This window comes from Ictidomys tridecemlineatus, chromosome 3 (genome assembly GCF_052094955.1).
Source record: "Ictidomys tridecemlineatus isolate mIctTri1 chromosome 3, mIctTri1.hap1, whole genome shotgun sequence".
NCBI classification, from domain to species: domain Eukaryota; kingdom Metazoa; phylum Chordata; class Mammalia; order Rodentia; family Sciuridae; genus Ictidomys; species Ictidomys tridecemlineatus.
The window spans coordinates 121,478,919-121,495,861 of record NC_135479.1 but is presented as its reverse complement, the minus strand read 5'-3'; the positions used below and the strand labels follow the sequence as shown (position 1 = coordinate 121,495,861).

General features: G+C 39.1%; 1 long non-coding RNA gene across 2 annotated transcripts in view; it reads right to left on the bottom strand.

The window, feature by feature from the left end:
• Nucleotides 1–16,943, bottom strand: part of LOC144376328 (uncharacterized) — a 101,188-nt gene that overhangs the window by 82,703 nt on the left and 1,542 nt on the right. For both annotated transcript variants that reach the window (XR_013436642.1, XR_013436641.1), the window contains exons 2-3: nt 2,215–2,310; nt 663–740 (exon numbers count right to left, since the gene is read on the bottom strand). This is a non-coding gene — a long non-coding RNA (uncharacterized LOC144376328). The remainder of the gene's footprint in view (nt 1–662; nt 741–2,214; nt 2,311–16,943) is intronic.

Sequence of the window (16,943 nt, the reverse complement as noted above, 5' to 3'; positions counted from 1 at the left end):
GCTAAATCTAAAGATGGAAGAGAGTAAATAGATATTCACTAGTTGTCTATTATGGTTCTTAAACAGGAAAGTGACATTGTTAAGGCAGTCCTTTAGGTCAGGGAGGGAATGGATTCACGTTTGGTGTGGCAGTGGAAGGAAAGGAGAGAGGTAGGGAAGCCTTTTTTTTTTTTTTTTTTGAAAGAAAGAAAGAGAGAGAGAGAGAGAGAGTTTTTTTAACATTTATTTTTTAGTTCTCGGCGGACACAACATCTTTGTTGGTATGTGGTGCTGAGGATCGAACCCGGGCCGCATGCATGCCAGGCGAGCCCACTACCGCTTGAGCCACATCCCCAGCCCCGGGAAGCCTTTTAATACACAATTTTAGGGAAAAACAACAACAACAAAAGGACAATTTTAGGGGGCTGGGATTGTGGCTCCCTGGTAAAGCGCTTGCCTAGCATGTGTGAGGCCCTGGGTTTGATCTCAGCACCACATATAATAAACAAAATGAAGTCCATTGACATTATACACACACACACACACACACACACACACACACACCAGCAAGATTATGTAGCCCGCTAATTAGGGTTAAAGTAATGAGAAAGGGCTTATGGGAGAGAGATGTGGTCCCTTCTTCCTAAAGATGTTCTAGTGCCCATCATCAGCAGCCACACTACCTGACTGATCCATAGCTCCAACATGATATCCTGGAGGAGCAGCAAGCCAACTGGGACTTCTATCCACAAAAAGAGCAACTAGGGGGAAAAAAAAAAAGAGGCTGTTAAATCACCCCTAGGTTCAATCCCCACTATAAAAGAAAAAGAAAAAAGAAAATGCTCTTGAATACCAAGAAATTAGATTTTATGACTTTGAAGGGAAAGACACGTCAGATGAAAAAAGTTAAAACTCTGAAGGAGAGATTATTTTAAAAGCCTTTCAAAAATGAAATTTTAGCTCAAATATTTATTGATCATCAGCAGTACAGGACAAACTGTACCTGGGGCTGTAATTCTTACTCTCAAGGAATTTATAGTCTTAGGAAAGCGCAAAACAACACGCTTAGATATCCAGCCACCATTTATTGAACATCTACTGTGAAAGACAATATGATTAATAATTTATAGGATGTTTATAATATTTATAAATACTCTGCAAGGTAGATATTTTCCTCAGATAACAAACAAAGGGACTAAATGTTTAGACTGGTTAAGAAATTACTCAAAGACTCACAGCTCAGGAGGAAATCTGAGCTCTAGTCTCCCTCCTGCAATTATTGAATCTGCCTGCTCCCAAGGGCTTGGTACAGCCAAAGGAAGCTTTGATGGGTTCTGCTCCCTGTTCCCACCACATATTCAAGAGCACTAACAATTCATTTGTATGCATTTGTTTCCTAAAACTGGTCACCATTAACAGCTGACTATAAAGGAATAAAATTAGTTCTATCTCTGAAATTTAGAATATCCACTGGATGACTGGTAGGAGAATCAATTCATTGACTCAAAGATGCACCATGACACATTCTCCCATATTTAAAATCGCCTGTGCTGTCAGAAACTTTGGAAACTTATCTTTTAAAATAAAGCTGTTTAATAAAACAATATTTTAAAATGATCTATCTTACCAATATAAGTTATAGAGTTTTAGAAAAAGATCAACTCCTTACTGTTGAAAATAACTTTAGTTGTACAATGTGTTTAAGAAGCCTAAAATCTCAAGAAGTACATAAAATTACAACCTGAGAGTTTTACCTGAAATATTTAATAAGTTATATAGTAGATTAAATGGTTGACTAAACAAAATGGAATCTTCATCAATTATTCACTATCCAATTTGGGCATATTTTTGCATATTTTTTTCAATTTGAGTCAAATTAGTTGGATACCTACTTTCTTTTCTATGAGTTAACTATTGATTGAATCATTGGAAAATTAAATTTACATTCATGTTTGTTTGCCTATGTGAATTCAAATTACATGTTTTAGTTAAAAATAATAAAGCCAGGCAAGTGGTGTGGTATACACCTGTAATCCCAGCAGCTACTTGGAAGGCTGAGGCAAGGGGATCACAAATTTGAGTCCAGCTGGGCAACTTAGCAAGACCCAGTCTCAAAATAAAATTTTAAAAAAGAGGTAGGGGTGTAGCCAGTGGGGATGCAGATCAGTGTCAACCTATTGGCCTGAACCCAGACCCTGAGTTCCATCCCCAGTACCACAACTGAGAATAGCCCACCTTGTCTGGTGCTTAAGGTGGCAGCAGTGGGAGGTCCAGCCAAGGGACTTCAGGCATCAGAAGGGTCACTTAACTCCCACCATTGCTTGTGCATTCCTGGAAGAGGAAAATACCCAACAAACTAAACATGAAGAACACATTAGAATAACTCTTATCAAGCACAACAAAAGCTTTCCTGAAAGTTCAGGGGAAAGTTGTCCAAGCTTTTCTTTCAATAGCAAAAAAAAAAAGACTATTGTTTAGCCAGGCATAGTGACTTGGGAGACCAAGGCAGGATGATTGCAAGTTGGAGGGCAACCTGGGCAGTTCAGTGAGATCCTGTCTCAAAATTAAAAAATAAAAATGGCTAGAAGCCAGGTGCAGTATCACATGTCTGTGGTCTCAGTGGCTTGGGAGGCTGAGGCAGGATTACAAGTTCAAAGCTAGCCTCAGTAACTTAGCAAGGCCCTAAGCAACTTAGCAAGACCTCATCTCAAAATAAATATAAAAATGGCTGGAGATGTGTCTCAGATGTTAAGCACTTTTGGGTTCAGTCCCCTATACACTACCTTCCCTGGCAATAAAAAAGGGCTAGAGATATAGCTTAGTGCTTGAGGCCCTGGGTTCAATTTCCACCACTGGTGGGAGCGGTGGACTATGTTTAGAAGTAAATACTGATGAGATTTCATCCATCCATATTTCTCCATACACAGATGAATTAGAAAAATTCATAAAGCATATCTAATCAGTTTTTTCCTTTGTACAGAGATACACACTTGGTGAGTTCTTCAAGATTCTCTCATTCCCTACAGGGCTGCCTTGTTGCTAGGTAGGTTGGGCCCTGCACAAGTGGTGTGAGGGGGTTGCAATCTAGCCTGCTCCCTCTGGCCAAGCCCTGCACCCAGATGCAGCACTGGGTCCAAGTGAAGCACAGTGTACCTTGTTCTAATTGGCCACACAGCAAGGACACAAAGGACCTGGCTGGGCTGGCTGAGGCCCTCTAGGACTTTGCTCTTGTGAGTAAGAAGGAAAAAAAAAATGTAACCTAGAAAAAGACTTCTTTATGAGAATATAAGAATAAATGCATAAGTGCAACCTCAACTTGGTTTTTCTGAGCTTGGTTATTCTGGACAGCATAGATCTGAGATAACAGAGCACAGGGTCACAGCCTCTGTGATCTGCTCAGGGAGTGGGATGGAATGTGGTCAGGTTCTAGCTAAGCTTGCACATAAACGTGCTCTTCTCTGCCAGAGGGCATTTCCATGATTCTGCTGGCTCTCAAAGAACATAACCATATTTGTCTACTGAAAACCTGGCCTGAAATAGATTCCTGGTCAATATTATTTTATGGCTCTGATGGGGAAAATCTTCAATAATTTGCTTTCTTCCCACCTCCTTATAGTCTCCCCCCTCCCCCGGCCACCTTGACCCTAATTACCACATGGCCTAGAATCCCAAAGTATTAGACAGTGAAGGATCCTTTAAGACCAAACCCAGCAGCCTTTTGCTTTCTGCATGAAAGAACTGAGGCCACTATGTGCTCTCTGCCCCACTTAATTCTTCTGATATCTGCTCATATTTTGCATCATTCACAAGCTCCTGGAAAATATGAGCCAGAAAAATATGCCCCACTGAAAATCTTGCTCTGCATAATTCCCAAACAAAACTAAGGAGCATGAGTAGAGAAAGAAAATGAAAGAACTACAATGGTTTGGGAAATTAAAACACTGTTGACATTCATTCTATTTTTTTTATGCCATACAAACCTTCTATTTCATTAGTTTAAAACTTCTTTGAGAGTAGGGGCTGTGTTTTTAAAATTATCTTTTAATATATATGTGAAATATAGCATCTAGTATCAGGAATGCCCAAGAGTTTAATAAATATTATTCGTGGATGATGAGCTGGTCTATCCCCCGGCCTACCAGCACAATCCCACATAATCATCCTAGACAGATGAGAATCCGTCCTGCTTTTAAAAACCTCTAGGGAATGAGAATCTAAACCTTCTTCCATAACTCATTTTGGTGTCTAATAAGCTTTAGTTGTCTGCTGGAAGATTCTTCCTAAGAAGGTAGCATTTAGAATAGTTGCATTATAAATGCTAGACTCCCTCTGAAGGCTCTGGAGCCAGTCACTTGAATTACTAGAAACTACCCTATGGCAAGGGATAAATGAGAGAGCTTGGGTGGGTACAGGTAGAGAAGGCAGTCATATCAGGAAGAAAAAAGGCAGAAATAGATCTCTTCTCTGCTCAGAGGAAACGAAGTAATACACACTTGCTAAGAGAACTGTCCACTGTTAATGGGACTTGATGGGTAGTAGCCATCAAGTTAGAGAATTGGGCAGACCTCTCTGATGGCAGAAAGCAAGTCTTTCATTGGTTACCCAGGTTTTTACACCCCCCCCAACAGTCTATGTCAATAAAATTGCTGTTACTGTTCTCTCAGTAGTATCCCCACAACATCAACAGTAGTTCTCTTCAATAGAAAAGGAAACTACATACATATCCTAGCCATGCAATGCTAATCTGAATATTTCCTTTGTAGCATGTGTGTGTGCATTCTTGAGTGTGTAGGTATGTGCGAAGATGCTTGCGGGCAGGGTGCAGGGGTAGAATGACAGGAGGTGAATGAAGGAAGGGGTAGTTCGGAAACTAGCAACCTTTCAGGTCAAAAGAGGCTCAGACATTGGGATATAGGTCAGGGCTTTCCATCGCCCTATATTCATGTTTTGGACTGCAGAAAGGGCAGTAGGAACACTGTGATCAGAGGACCTAAGCCAAAGGAAGACACATAAGGTGACCTGGATCCCTGGGGTGGGGGGATTTGGATGAAATGCAACTGGTTGGAATAACTACTACTGGACAGATTTGAGGAAGTATTCAGATAGGGAACAAACCAGACAAATTTTGAATTCTGATGAGTCCTTATTGTTTAAGGATAGAACATAGTCTGCATCTAGATGGAAGCATGATTTCAGGTAGCTGAGGGCAGGAGGGATGGGGCAAACAAGATCAGTAGAGGGGTTGGTACCTCAAAGGCAATCAAGAAATGAATCACTTAGGAGAATCTAGGTCAGTTTGGGTGAAAAATGTCCTGGTCTACAATGCCTTAGTCCTTCTTTTACAAGTTCTTCACAAACAGAGAAGGCATTTGACTGGAGAACAGTGGGAAACTGTGCATTTAAAAACCTAGGATAACACAAGAAGCCCTGGTGAAATTAAGAGCCTGGAGAAGAGGAGTGGGTGGAAGCGTGTGAGTCATAAGTAGTGATTTGTGAGCATTCTAAAGAGTGTCAACCCCTGGGAATAGAACAAAGGCTCCATACACTAGTTCTAGCCCCTGTTTCCTATTAGCCCCCACAAGTCATTTTCTATAGCTTTGCAGGAATCTGGTGTTATTTTGCTCAAATTGTAAATGATTTATTTTATGAATGTTGAATCACAGGATTACTGTTGAAGAAAATAATCTCCACATAAAATAAATAAATCCCTAAACTCTGTTTTTCTCCCTCACCTGTGTGCACGGATGTGTTCATTGGGATGCCTATTCCAGTTATCAGCATCTGCTTTAGAACACACGTTTTGAGAAGGGTTAGATCAAACATCTATATTCAAATCTAAAGTTGGCCAGAGCCTTAAATACCATTCCTACTTTTCTTGGCATTTTCAAATTTCTCTGAGACATTTCTGTGAACAGTAATGAAATATTGCTGGGCGTGGTGGCAAACTCCTGTAACTCCAGTGACTCAGGAGGCTGAGATAAGAGGATCACAAGTTCAAGGCCAGACTCAACAATTTAGTGAGCTCCTCAGCAGCTTAGTGAGACTCTGTCTCAAAATAAAAACAAAAAGGTCTGGGGATATGTCTCAGAGGTTAAGTTCCCCTGGGTTCAATCCCTGGTACCAAAAATAAAATTAAAATAAAAAAATTAAATACTACTTATTAAACCTTTTGGTTATAATGTACATTTTGTAAACCTTTGCTTGCATGTTATTATGTACTTGTTTTAAATTAAATCAGACTGCAGCACTCACTTTGAGTTCACCAAGTATAAGCCTGATATGCCTATGGATGAATGAAAAAAAATATACATATATAAAATACACTTTAGAGGAAAAATGTTTTAACATATATTTATTTAGGCTTAAACATTGCTAGAGTTTAGAGACGGATCTTACTTATTATTAATATTCTAATTTCATATTTTAAATTATCAGAGAAAAAGAAAGCCTTCCATATCTAAAATGTTTTTATAACATTCTTTTATATACCTACAATATTTCTACATGTAAGATTACACCTAATGGTAGAACCAGAGCTCAAACTTTTTTTTAACATTTCTTTTTTATCTCCAAACTACATAATAGTCCTTTGTTATGCTATAAAATTATCTCCCCAACTATGCCCCCCACTAACTCATGAACAAATTGACTCTTCTAAACAATATACCATATTTATCTAATAGCTTTGTTTCTCACGTTTGTGTGAGTTTATCAGATTGACTGGCTTGGCATCAGCCTTATGCAGTGGTTGATAATATTTTATTTTTTGTCAATTTTACAAGTAGTAAACATACAGATAGCATTCTAAACAAATCCAAATGAAAAGCTGATCTGCCACTTCAGGTGTATGAAACAATAGTAACTCATCTTGAATGCTTACTCTGTGATTTGCACATTAATGAATAAATCTAACATAATCTTTGCCATCAAGAAGCTCATGGTCTAGTGGATGAGAGACTATAAATCAAATCAGCAGACAAATACATGCAAGGTGGCTGCCACATAGGACTGTGTGATTAGTACAGGGAAGGAGCAGAGTCTTGTTGTAAAAAGAGAGTATATGAATAATAGAGACACTAAACCTCATCAGAAGTGATCAGCAAAGTCTTCTCAAGGAAGTGATGCTTGAACTGAGACCTGGAGGAGGAATGAAAGTGTAGGGCTAACTGGTGGAAGGCAGGGTGTGGAGGTTGGCAGTTTGGAAGGAAGGATGTCTCAGGCAGCTACTGCTCCAATGGCAAAGGCTTGGTGGTGAGAAGCATGGTGCATTTGTGATTCAAAAACTTGGTGTGACTGTTCCTATGGAGCCCAGGGGCAGTGGGGGCACATGAAGAGACAAAGGAGTGGGCAGGAGCCAGAACACATGAATCTTCAGAGGTTTTTCAGCTGCCTCACACAAATGTTTGGAGGAGAGCTGGAAAGTAAGCAGGCACAGTCAGGAGGTTAATGAAGATAAGAAACACAGACAGATGCTAGGTCTAATTTCCAAATATACTTTAAAAAAATCAATTCATAGGATTTGAGATCTCTACGATAAAATTTATTTCAGAGTTCCAAACCAATTTACTTAGTCTATTCCAAGTAGATAATCAGTTATAATTTTAAACCTTCATGAAATGTAATTCTAAAATTCATTGCGGGGAAATTCTCTTCTTACCATCTGAAGTCTGGTAGGCATGCTGAAGTCCACATAGGAGCCCTTGGAGAGATCTCAATGGGCTGCCTTGTTGAACCGGCTGTGCAATGAGTTCAGGAGATGCTTCTCCATATATCTTTAGGCCGGTTTTCAGTAGGGTTTGTGAAATGGGGGAAATAGTTCCCAAGATCTTTCTGCCCTAACCAGTGGCCATTCCATCCTCTAAGATACAGTAACCAAAGCTTCCCCACTAAGTGTTTGCCTGCAGTCTTCCTCTTTCTTACTTTCTTCTTCATAAACTTCATGTTCCTATTAAAAACTCTTCTGTCCTTAGCCCCAGACCAATAATCTTTTTCTGAATTCCACCATAAATAATGTCTCTGACACATTAAAACTCAGGCTAGATTCTTGGGTATGAATGTGCTTTTTTTCTTTATTTATTTCTTTCTTTTAATAAACTCTCTCCCCTCTCCTTAATGCCCTACCTTAAAATTATGATGCTATTTAAGAATAGATTTAGTAGTCAACACTTCACGGTTGAGGTGGGAAGAGAAGACTTTCATGTTTGGCTATGGGGAAGATAGTTGGGACAGAGGGTAGGAAAAGGACACAAAGAGTTGTCCTTTTAATAACAAGATACATAAAGTTGATTATCTTTGTATATCAATGGTGCTTCCTTATTGCAAAGCTGGGTTCTTTAAAGGAGACATTATAACAGAGTTAAGTCTACTACAAGGTATACTTCCTTTTTGCTGGGGCAAGCTCTTTCCAAAGACTTTGAGATGTCCCATTTTGGGGTTCTAAGAAAGAAGGTTTGCTACTCCATTTTCCCTGGAATAGAGTAATGCTGAGTTTCATTGCTTTGCAATGTTGTCTTGGGCATCAGTTCCCAAATGGAATGTGGCATGAAACATAATTCTTGCAGAGTTGCTCATGTGTGCAGCTGTGCATGGCATGAAAATTCCCAGAGCAAACCTTTGGGTTGCCAAACAGAGTTAGTCCTAAAGTACCTCACTGGAACATACCTCAGGGTCCATGAAGCATCACCACAGTCAGACCTCCATGCCCTTTTCCTCGTCTGAGTACCTCTCTCACTTCAAGGGAGGACCTAATTCAAGTTAAGTGTCCAACATCAGAGAGGAAGGCAGCATCAGATACAGTTTACAGATTATATCTTTAGAGCAAAAATCAGCAAACTATAACCCACAGAGGAAATCTAGCTCCTGATATGAATAGTGTGTATATTTTAAAAGGTTGGGAGGGAGGAGGACAACAAAGAAAACATGGTCTGGGAAGCCTGAAATAGTTACAATTTGACAGTAAATTTTGCTAACCCAGAGCCTTTTGGTTGCCCTTGCCCTTTCCCTGTACTCCGTTCTCTTTAACACCTTCTCTTCTTCTCCAGAAAAGAGCACAGTCCAGCCCTTAGCTCCAGGTTCATTTTCTCAATTAAATACAGTTAATCCTCATATCCAGAGGCAGATCCATTGACCTGGGGAACTAGGTGCTCCCTCTCCCCACTGAAGGGAGGGGCTGCTGTTTTGATTCTTCCTCTATTCTTCCTTCTTGCCACTTAGAGCTTTCCCCCCTCAGGCTGTAAAAGTTTCATAGTCTGGGACTAGGGTTCTCATCAGCCAGGAGCTCATGGAACTCAGGGCCTTGTGCATCTGTTGCAGGAGCAGTGGAAAGGTCACCTCCTTGGGACTCCTTTGGCCTATGACACCTGTAGTTCCAGAGAAAATTCATGAGAGCAGTGAACTCACAATTCTCCAGATGCTAGCCCTTCAATAGTTCCCTGCCTCCCTTGCTAAGCCTGGATCTGTTTGCTATACCTTGTGGTGGGAAAGATTAATGAATTAATCTGCATAAGATTGTTTAGAAGAAACCCTAACACACTCTAAGTACTCAGTAAAGTACTAGTTCTTACTATTGTTGATGTTTTGAGGTTAAGATCTGTGTTCTGGCTGTCTTGGTCTGAGTTCTTTACCTCCTTAGGCCAAAGTAGCTCAAGGTAAAGTCTATAGAGCTGGGGATGTACCTCAGTGGTAGAGCACTGCCTAGCATGCACAAGGCCCTGGTTTCAATCCGTAGCACCCCCCGCCCCCCCCCCAAAAAAAGTGAAATCTGCTCTCAAGTTTTTAGGCAGGCTTCTCCATAGGACAGGTGAAATGTGTTAAGAGAAATTCCCATCTCTCTTGTTCTTTGTGTCTTTTACTATACAAAATAATATTGACTAAAACACCCCCCCCTTTTTTTTTAGATAAGGGCCTGCTTTCATAAACAATTTGATGTATGCAACAATCCTGTGAAATATTGGCTCAGGGTAGGCATCCATGAGTGAACTAAATGAAGATTATGTGCTATGAGGCTTCTAATTAGCAGAATGATCTGGTGTGGTATATTTGTTATTCTCTATTATGGGTTGGTGGCCACCTAGAACTGTCTGATAAATATTTTGAATATCCAATCTGAAACAATGTAGTTAATGTGGTTCCTAGTTCATCAATAAGGACATTGAGTTTTGGAGTGGTTTGAAGCCTTGTCTAAGAACATACATCGGTGATAGTACAGGTAGGTCCACAATCCAGTTTCTCTGGTCTCTCATCTAGCCTTATGCCTGTTATGCCTATTGTTAAATATGTATAAAATCAAATTTGTTTTGTTTGATTACAATAATAAACATGCACAGTCATCCTGGGTTGTTGTTCAAGGAACACTCACAGTAGAAGACTGCATATAAAGGGCAGGGAGCACTTGGGACTTCAGAGGAGTTCTCTGAAGTCTTTGCATCGACTCCTTTTCCCCAAAGGACAAATGGTTTACAGGACTATAGGAAAGGAGTGAGCTCAGCTGGTCAGTGACTCTTTTAGAGGGGCCTTGCCTCTAGACTTGATGTTCCCTTGCCCTTTGTCCTTGGGTGAGGAGGGAAGGGCTGTGACTTTTCAGTTTTGCCTGTGGCTAGGTGGGACAAATTTAAGGGAAGGGAAATATTAGGAAGCCCATTTGGTTGCATATCTAAACCCTGATGTTCTAAATAAATAAATAGGTCAAGAAATTAAAAAAAAATACCAAATGCAATTTATCAAACTGTGTTCCTTAGACCACCAGGTTTACAAGATTTTTAAAAGTGTCTTATTGGGAGTTGGGTACAGTGGTGCATGCCTATAATCCTAGAGGCTCACAAAGTTGAGGCAGGAGGATAGCAAGTTCAAAGTCAGCCTCAGCAACTTAGTGAGGCTCTAAGCAATATAGTGAGACCCTGCCTCAAAATATTAAAAAAAAAAAAAAAAAAAAAACAGGCTGGGGATGTGGCCTAGTATTTAAGTGCCCCTGAGTTCAATCCCTGGTAACAAAAATAAATAAATAGATAGATAGATAGATAGATAGATATTCTGTGCATATTTGTATTTTAACACTTTATCATCTTTAAGATGATTTGACATTTTAGAATAATAAATATCCTCATGAAACCAATTAAAACATCTAAATGAGGACCATAATTGGTTTAGATGTGTGGTTTTTAACTGAAAACATATATATGAATTTTATTAAATATGTAAACATTTTTGTAATGTTTTGAGAACTTAAGATTCACATTTTATAATTAGTTTATCATATTATGAGAATTATTTAACTACCTGTTATTCTTTTATTTGTCAAGCAACCCAAGTATTTTAAAAAGGAAATTGAATGCATTTAATGTATAAATGTAGTTTAATAATTCAAGGGAATTTAATTAACCAAACTGTAAATATTCTTTTAAAAGGGAGAGTTAGATTTGTAACTTGAATTTCAAAGCAAAAAGGAAAACTAGATTTTCAAACCTGTAATAAATGCAATGGGCTGTCTTTTATTATCTTCTTTGTCTACAAGACCTTTTCTTCAGGAACAGCCCAAACTCACATTGCCACAAGACTGGCATGCCAGGTGGTGGCGAGAGGTGGGAGTGAGTGGGACAAAGGTCTCCTTCTCTAATCAGTAGATGCACTAATAGTATTGAGAAGTGCAACAGAGGAAGTCCAACTGATTGATTACGACCAAGTCTGCATTCAATTAACATTTCTTAGATTCTAATTTAGGAGATGTGGGCCATATAAATGTGATGAAGGTGTGATTCTTCCCCTCAAGCCATTTCTCCTTTTTTCTGCTTTGCATTTCTCAGCTATTCTTCATTCACTGAAGCACTTAGCAAACACTTGTGCTTTCCTGCCTTGATCTGTTTAGTTTCACTCAGCAAAAAAGCAGACAATGCACTTGGACAGTCTTGAGTTCAGATTCTTCTTTTGCTATTTGCAGCAGACTTGAGACAAACTGTTGGGTCTCAATACTTTAGTTTCTTCATGTTAATCTGAGATAGTAATACTATTTATCTGTTATGGACAACATGTTTGTGTACCCTCTAGTATGGCATCAGTAGCTGAGGCCTTTGGGAGGTTGAAGGAGAACTGTAAGTTCAAGGTCAGCCTGGGCAACCCTGTCTCCAAATAAAAATAAAAAGATCTTGGGGCTGGGGATGTGGCTCAAGCGGTAGCGCGCTCGCCTAGCATGCGTGCGGCCCGGGTTCGATCCTCAGCAGCACCACATACCAACAAAGATGTTGTGTCCGCCGAGAACTAAGAAAAAATAAATAAATGTTAAAATTCTCTCTCTCTGTCCCCCTCTCTCACTCTCTCTAAAAAAAAAATAAAATAAAATAAGTAAATAAAAAAATAAAAAGATCTAGGGGTGCAGCTTAGTGGCAGAGTGCTCCTGTGTTTAATTCCCAATACCTAAATAAATTTTAAAAAATAAATAAAATAGAAGGTGGATCAAGTCACTTCCTTGACCCAAATCTTCTAATGGCTTTCTATGCTAGGAGAAGGAACAAGCCCTTCATATCTAGTCCCTGACCCGCCTCTTGCCACTCTTTGCTTAGTGCCAAATTACATTGTTTTTACTTCTAAGGTACAGCACATTTCCCCAGCTCTGTTCCTTTGCATTTAATATTTCCTCTGCCTTGAATGTTTCTTCTGATATTTGCACACTTACTCTTCTGCTTGGTTTAGTTTTCTGGTTTCATGTCATCTTGATCAAACACCCTGCTCTAAACTACCTATCTTAAATAACATGTGTCCCAGCCCCCTTCCAACCTTATTTAAGTGTGGTTACCCTTTGCCTGCCTTACCTGCAGCTGAGTGTGATTACTGCTATCTTCTGGCCAATGAAGTCGGGGGTCATAAATGCAACTGAGAACATGAGGCTGGAAAGGGAAGGCACAGTCCTCCATATCTCCTTTCTATCGCAACAACTGGAATTTGAATGTGATGGTAGGAGCTAGAAAAGCCATCTTACATACCAGTAGAAGATGTGTGTTAAGATAGTAATCTGGGTCTTTAACACCTTACTCTTAAATTTGAATGTCAGCAACATAAGAGTAAATTTAGTTAAGCTATTTTTATATTGTCTTTGTGGTAACAAAGTATAATCTAACTAGATGTATGTATTTTTTGAAAGACTGACTATATATTTCTAAGCTCCACTCAACATGAGACTGGAATGTAAATTCATGAAGAATAAGGGCTGTATTTGGTTCACTGTAAATGGCTTTGGGGGTTGGGGATATAGCTCAGTGGTAGAGCACTTGCCTAGCATGCCCTAGAACCCAGATTTGATCCCCAGCACCAAAAAACAACAGCTTCCCCAACATTGCCTTGCACAGTAGGCATTCAATAAACATTTGTTGACTGAACAGTAAAACATTAAATATTCTATGTTTGTTGAATGAATGAACAAATAGGCAAACTATCAATACTTCAAAGACCTGCCTGAGGAACTACCTGGCTAGTCAATGTAAGTAAGTGATTGGTCATGCCATACCCTGTATTATGCTGTGTGGGGTTAGTTTTGTGTTCATCCTGAGTCACAAACAAAAGATATAACCTGCCATTTCCATTATCTGAGATAAATACTTGTGAGATAGTTAAGGGTTTCCTTTGTAATTTAAACAAAGACTCCCAAGTATAGTTCATGGTTGTAATGAAATCAGGTCACAGAGGCATGGAAAACTGAGACAAGTTTTCCACTGATGAGTAAAGGTCACAAGCAGCATGCTATGCACAGACAGGAAAATGAACTCTTATGTTGAGATGTGGGTTCACATGGCCAAGATGTGCATCAGTCTGAATGGCAAAAGCCACGAGCCTGAAGAACCACAGATGAATTGCACAAGTTCAGTCAATGTGAAACAGAAACATATCAGAGGGGATCAGCAAGATGCCTGGGGGTGAATGCTACAGACAGAAAGCCACTGCATTCCAGGGTGAGTAAAAATACAACATGTGTTATAGCACCAGGATAATACTTGTGGTATCAAATATCTTTTTCATGCTATTAAGTTTGTTTTGAATACTTTAATTACGTAGGCCAGCTAATGTAAACAATTTAAAACACCATGGTGGTTTTAAACATACATATAGTAATGAGATCTTGTAGGCCTGGGATTAAAGCATTTTAAATGTAAAATGTTTTGTTTTTTGAGTGATGAATGTTGCCGAGGTATAGTGTCTTGCTATTCCACACTCCCTAGTGTAGTATTACTGAAGTAAAACAAGTCAGGATTTGTTTAGTCATTTTATAATATATACACGTAGCTTCTGGTAACAGTTGCTGGTATGAGGTTTCTTTTTGTTGAGTAATTAGCTAGAAAGTTCAAGAGAACCTTCTTAACAATGTCTCTCTTTCCTGTAGAATTTTTTAGTAACAGAGTAATTTCTCTTTTCTAGAAACATGTTAACATTTGTATTCAAAGCATAACCATTTTTAGATTAGGATAAGCATTGAAAATTAGTAAGGATAGTTAATTCTTTTTTTATATTTATTTTTTAGTTGTAGTTGGACACAATATATTTATTTATTTAATTTTATGTGGTGCTGAGGATTGAACCCAGGGGGCCTCATACACTAGGTGAGCACTCTACTGCTGAGCCACAATCCCAGCCCCAGGATAGTTAATTCTTTGTCCTTACCTTCCCTCGTGGGTCTAATTATTGTTTGAATTTTGGTGCTGCGTTTTGGATCTCAGGTGCTGGATATGCTGGAATGGCCAGAGGAGTGAGGAGGCAACACATGCCTTTGTATGGGGATCATTTATTTGAGTATTTAATGTTTAAGCTCCACTGCTGTTTCAGGTAAGTTTCCAGAATATAGAAATCAAAGTGATCAAAAAATAGTTTCATGTAACACACCTCTAGTTGGGGGAAAATGAAAGTTGTTTCCATATTTAACTATTTCAGGTGTCTTCAATGAGTATGGTTTAGTAATGGTCGGCAAAGTGCATTTTACTGGAACAACTAAGTGTGGTACAGATCCCTAACTTTGCTGATATTTATCATGACATGCAAATTAAGTAATTTGCATAGATTATTATTATCATCATTGTTATGAGGCTCAACTAACACTAAACAACTTTAGGAAGTAAGTTGGTGTAAGGCTGGAATTCTTGACTCTATGACTTTAAAGCAGGGTAGGACGTCCTTTGTAGAGCAAGAGTCATTTAAGCAGAGGATAAGTCTGGCCACAGGTTTGGAGATGACCCTTTTTGTTGTTTTGTGGTACCATGATTGAACCTAGATGCACTTGACCATTGAGTCAAATCCCCAGCCTTTTTTTTATTTTTTAATTTTGAGATAGGGTCTCACTAAATTGCTTAGGGTCTTGCTAAATTGCTGAGGCTGGTTTTGAATTTGCCATCCTCCTGCCTCAGCCTCCAGCCACTGAGATTACAGGCATGCACCACCATGTCTGGCTCTAAAAATGACCTTTTTAAGAATCAGTATGATTGGGAAGTCCTTATCTACTGAAGAGTGGTTTGATTTTATAGTAGCTGTTGTCTAGAGAAGACCCATCTGTAGCAGCAAGTGGCACAATGTGAAACTTCAAAACCAATCTAGGTCAAGGGCTGGGGACATAGCTTGGCAGTAAAGCATGCCTAGCATGCATGTGCAAGGTCCTGGGTTTGATCTCCAGCAGCACCACCATCACCAACACCACAACAAAACCCAGAAACACAACTCTAAGGAGGATAGTTTTTAGTGACAAATATCACTAGTCAACTCATTAAAGTATTTTTAAAAGTAGGAAGATAATTATACTCCCCTTGCACCTGAAATAAGACCTTTGTTCTGGGGTAAAGAAGCATGGGCTGTAGAATCCTGCAGAAATACAAAACTGGTTTTATTTGTGCTGTTTCCCTGTACACTCTGCAGAGTGTTTTGGAAACCTGCAGTTATCTAAATTCCCATCAGGTGACATTGTTTAATCTAACATTCCCTCTTTCATATATGAAAATAGCTCTAAGGACACACCACTGATATGCTTTGAACTCTCCTTTTAGTGGTTGGAAGGGAGTTTCCAATCCCACTCTATTTTCTCTGATAGTTTTCCTGCCCCCGCCCCCCCCCATCCTCTTATATTAGTCAGGAAAAGGATTCTGGCTGCTTCCCCCAACCAAGGGTTCATTAAGGGAGAAAGACACTGACCTTGGCTACAAAATCACTTGCCTAACTAATGAATTATTAGGTGACTTGGAGTCCAGAGTGGTTAAAGTTATTTCAGATAATACGTTGTGTAAAAATTTAGGTCTCTTGATTATTCAGAGGAAAGATTTGCTTTAAGATGATTACCACATACTTCCAAATATTGCTAGAAAAATATGAGAACAGAACCTCTTATCCAGCCTGCGAAAATATTACTTTGAAAACTGTAATAACTGAAAATAAAATAAAAAAATTCTAAGTCATATCTTAAAATTAAAAGGGTGGCTGCTTTTTATGTCCTAGGTGTATACCGGGTGTGAGAAGCACCCTTCACCCCTGATTTCTGAGGGGCTTATAAAGATTAACACCAAATGTGCTTTAAAACAAAAAACAAACAAAAAAAAAACATTGCACTCCTTCCCTCAATCCTAATGTCGCATTATCAGTCATCTAAGTTACACTTTATAATCTGCCTTGATGTGCTACACACACGCAAAAAGTACACAAAGTGGATAAACTTCTACTGCTGACGTTGCATTGATATATATGTATTTATAGTTACATTATTTTATTGTTGTGAAATGAGAACCGATCAACTAAACCTTTCCAACAGACCCACCAGACGATAAATACCACCATATGTTTGATTCACAGTACATTTGGGCATACACACTTCGATTACAGTTTTGTGTTTAGTACCAAAAACCTTTTCTTGTGTGCATGTTTTCTCTACAGATCCGGTCATCTGGATTACATTTTGAAAATCGCTGATTACAGATAAGCACCTTTCCAGGTACGCTTCCGAGAAACACATG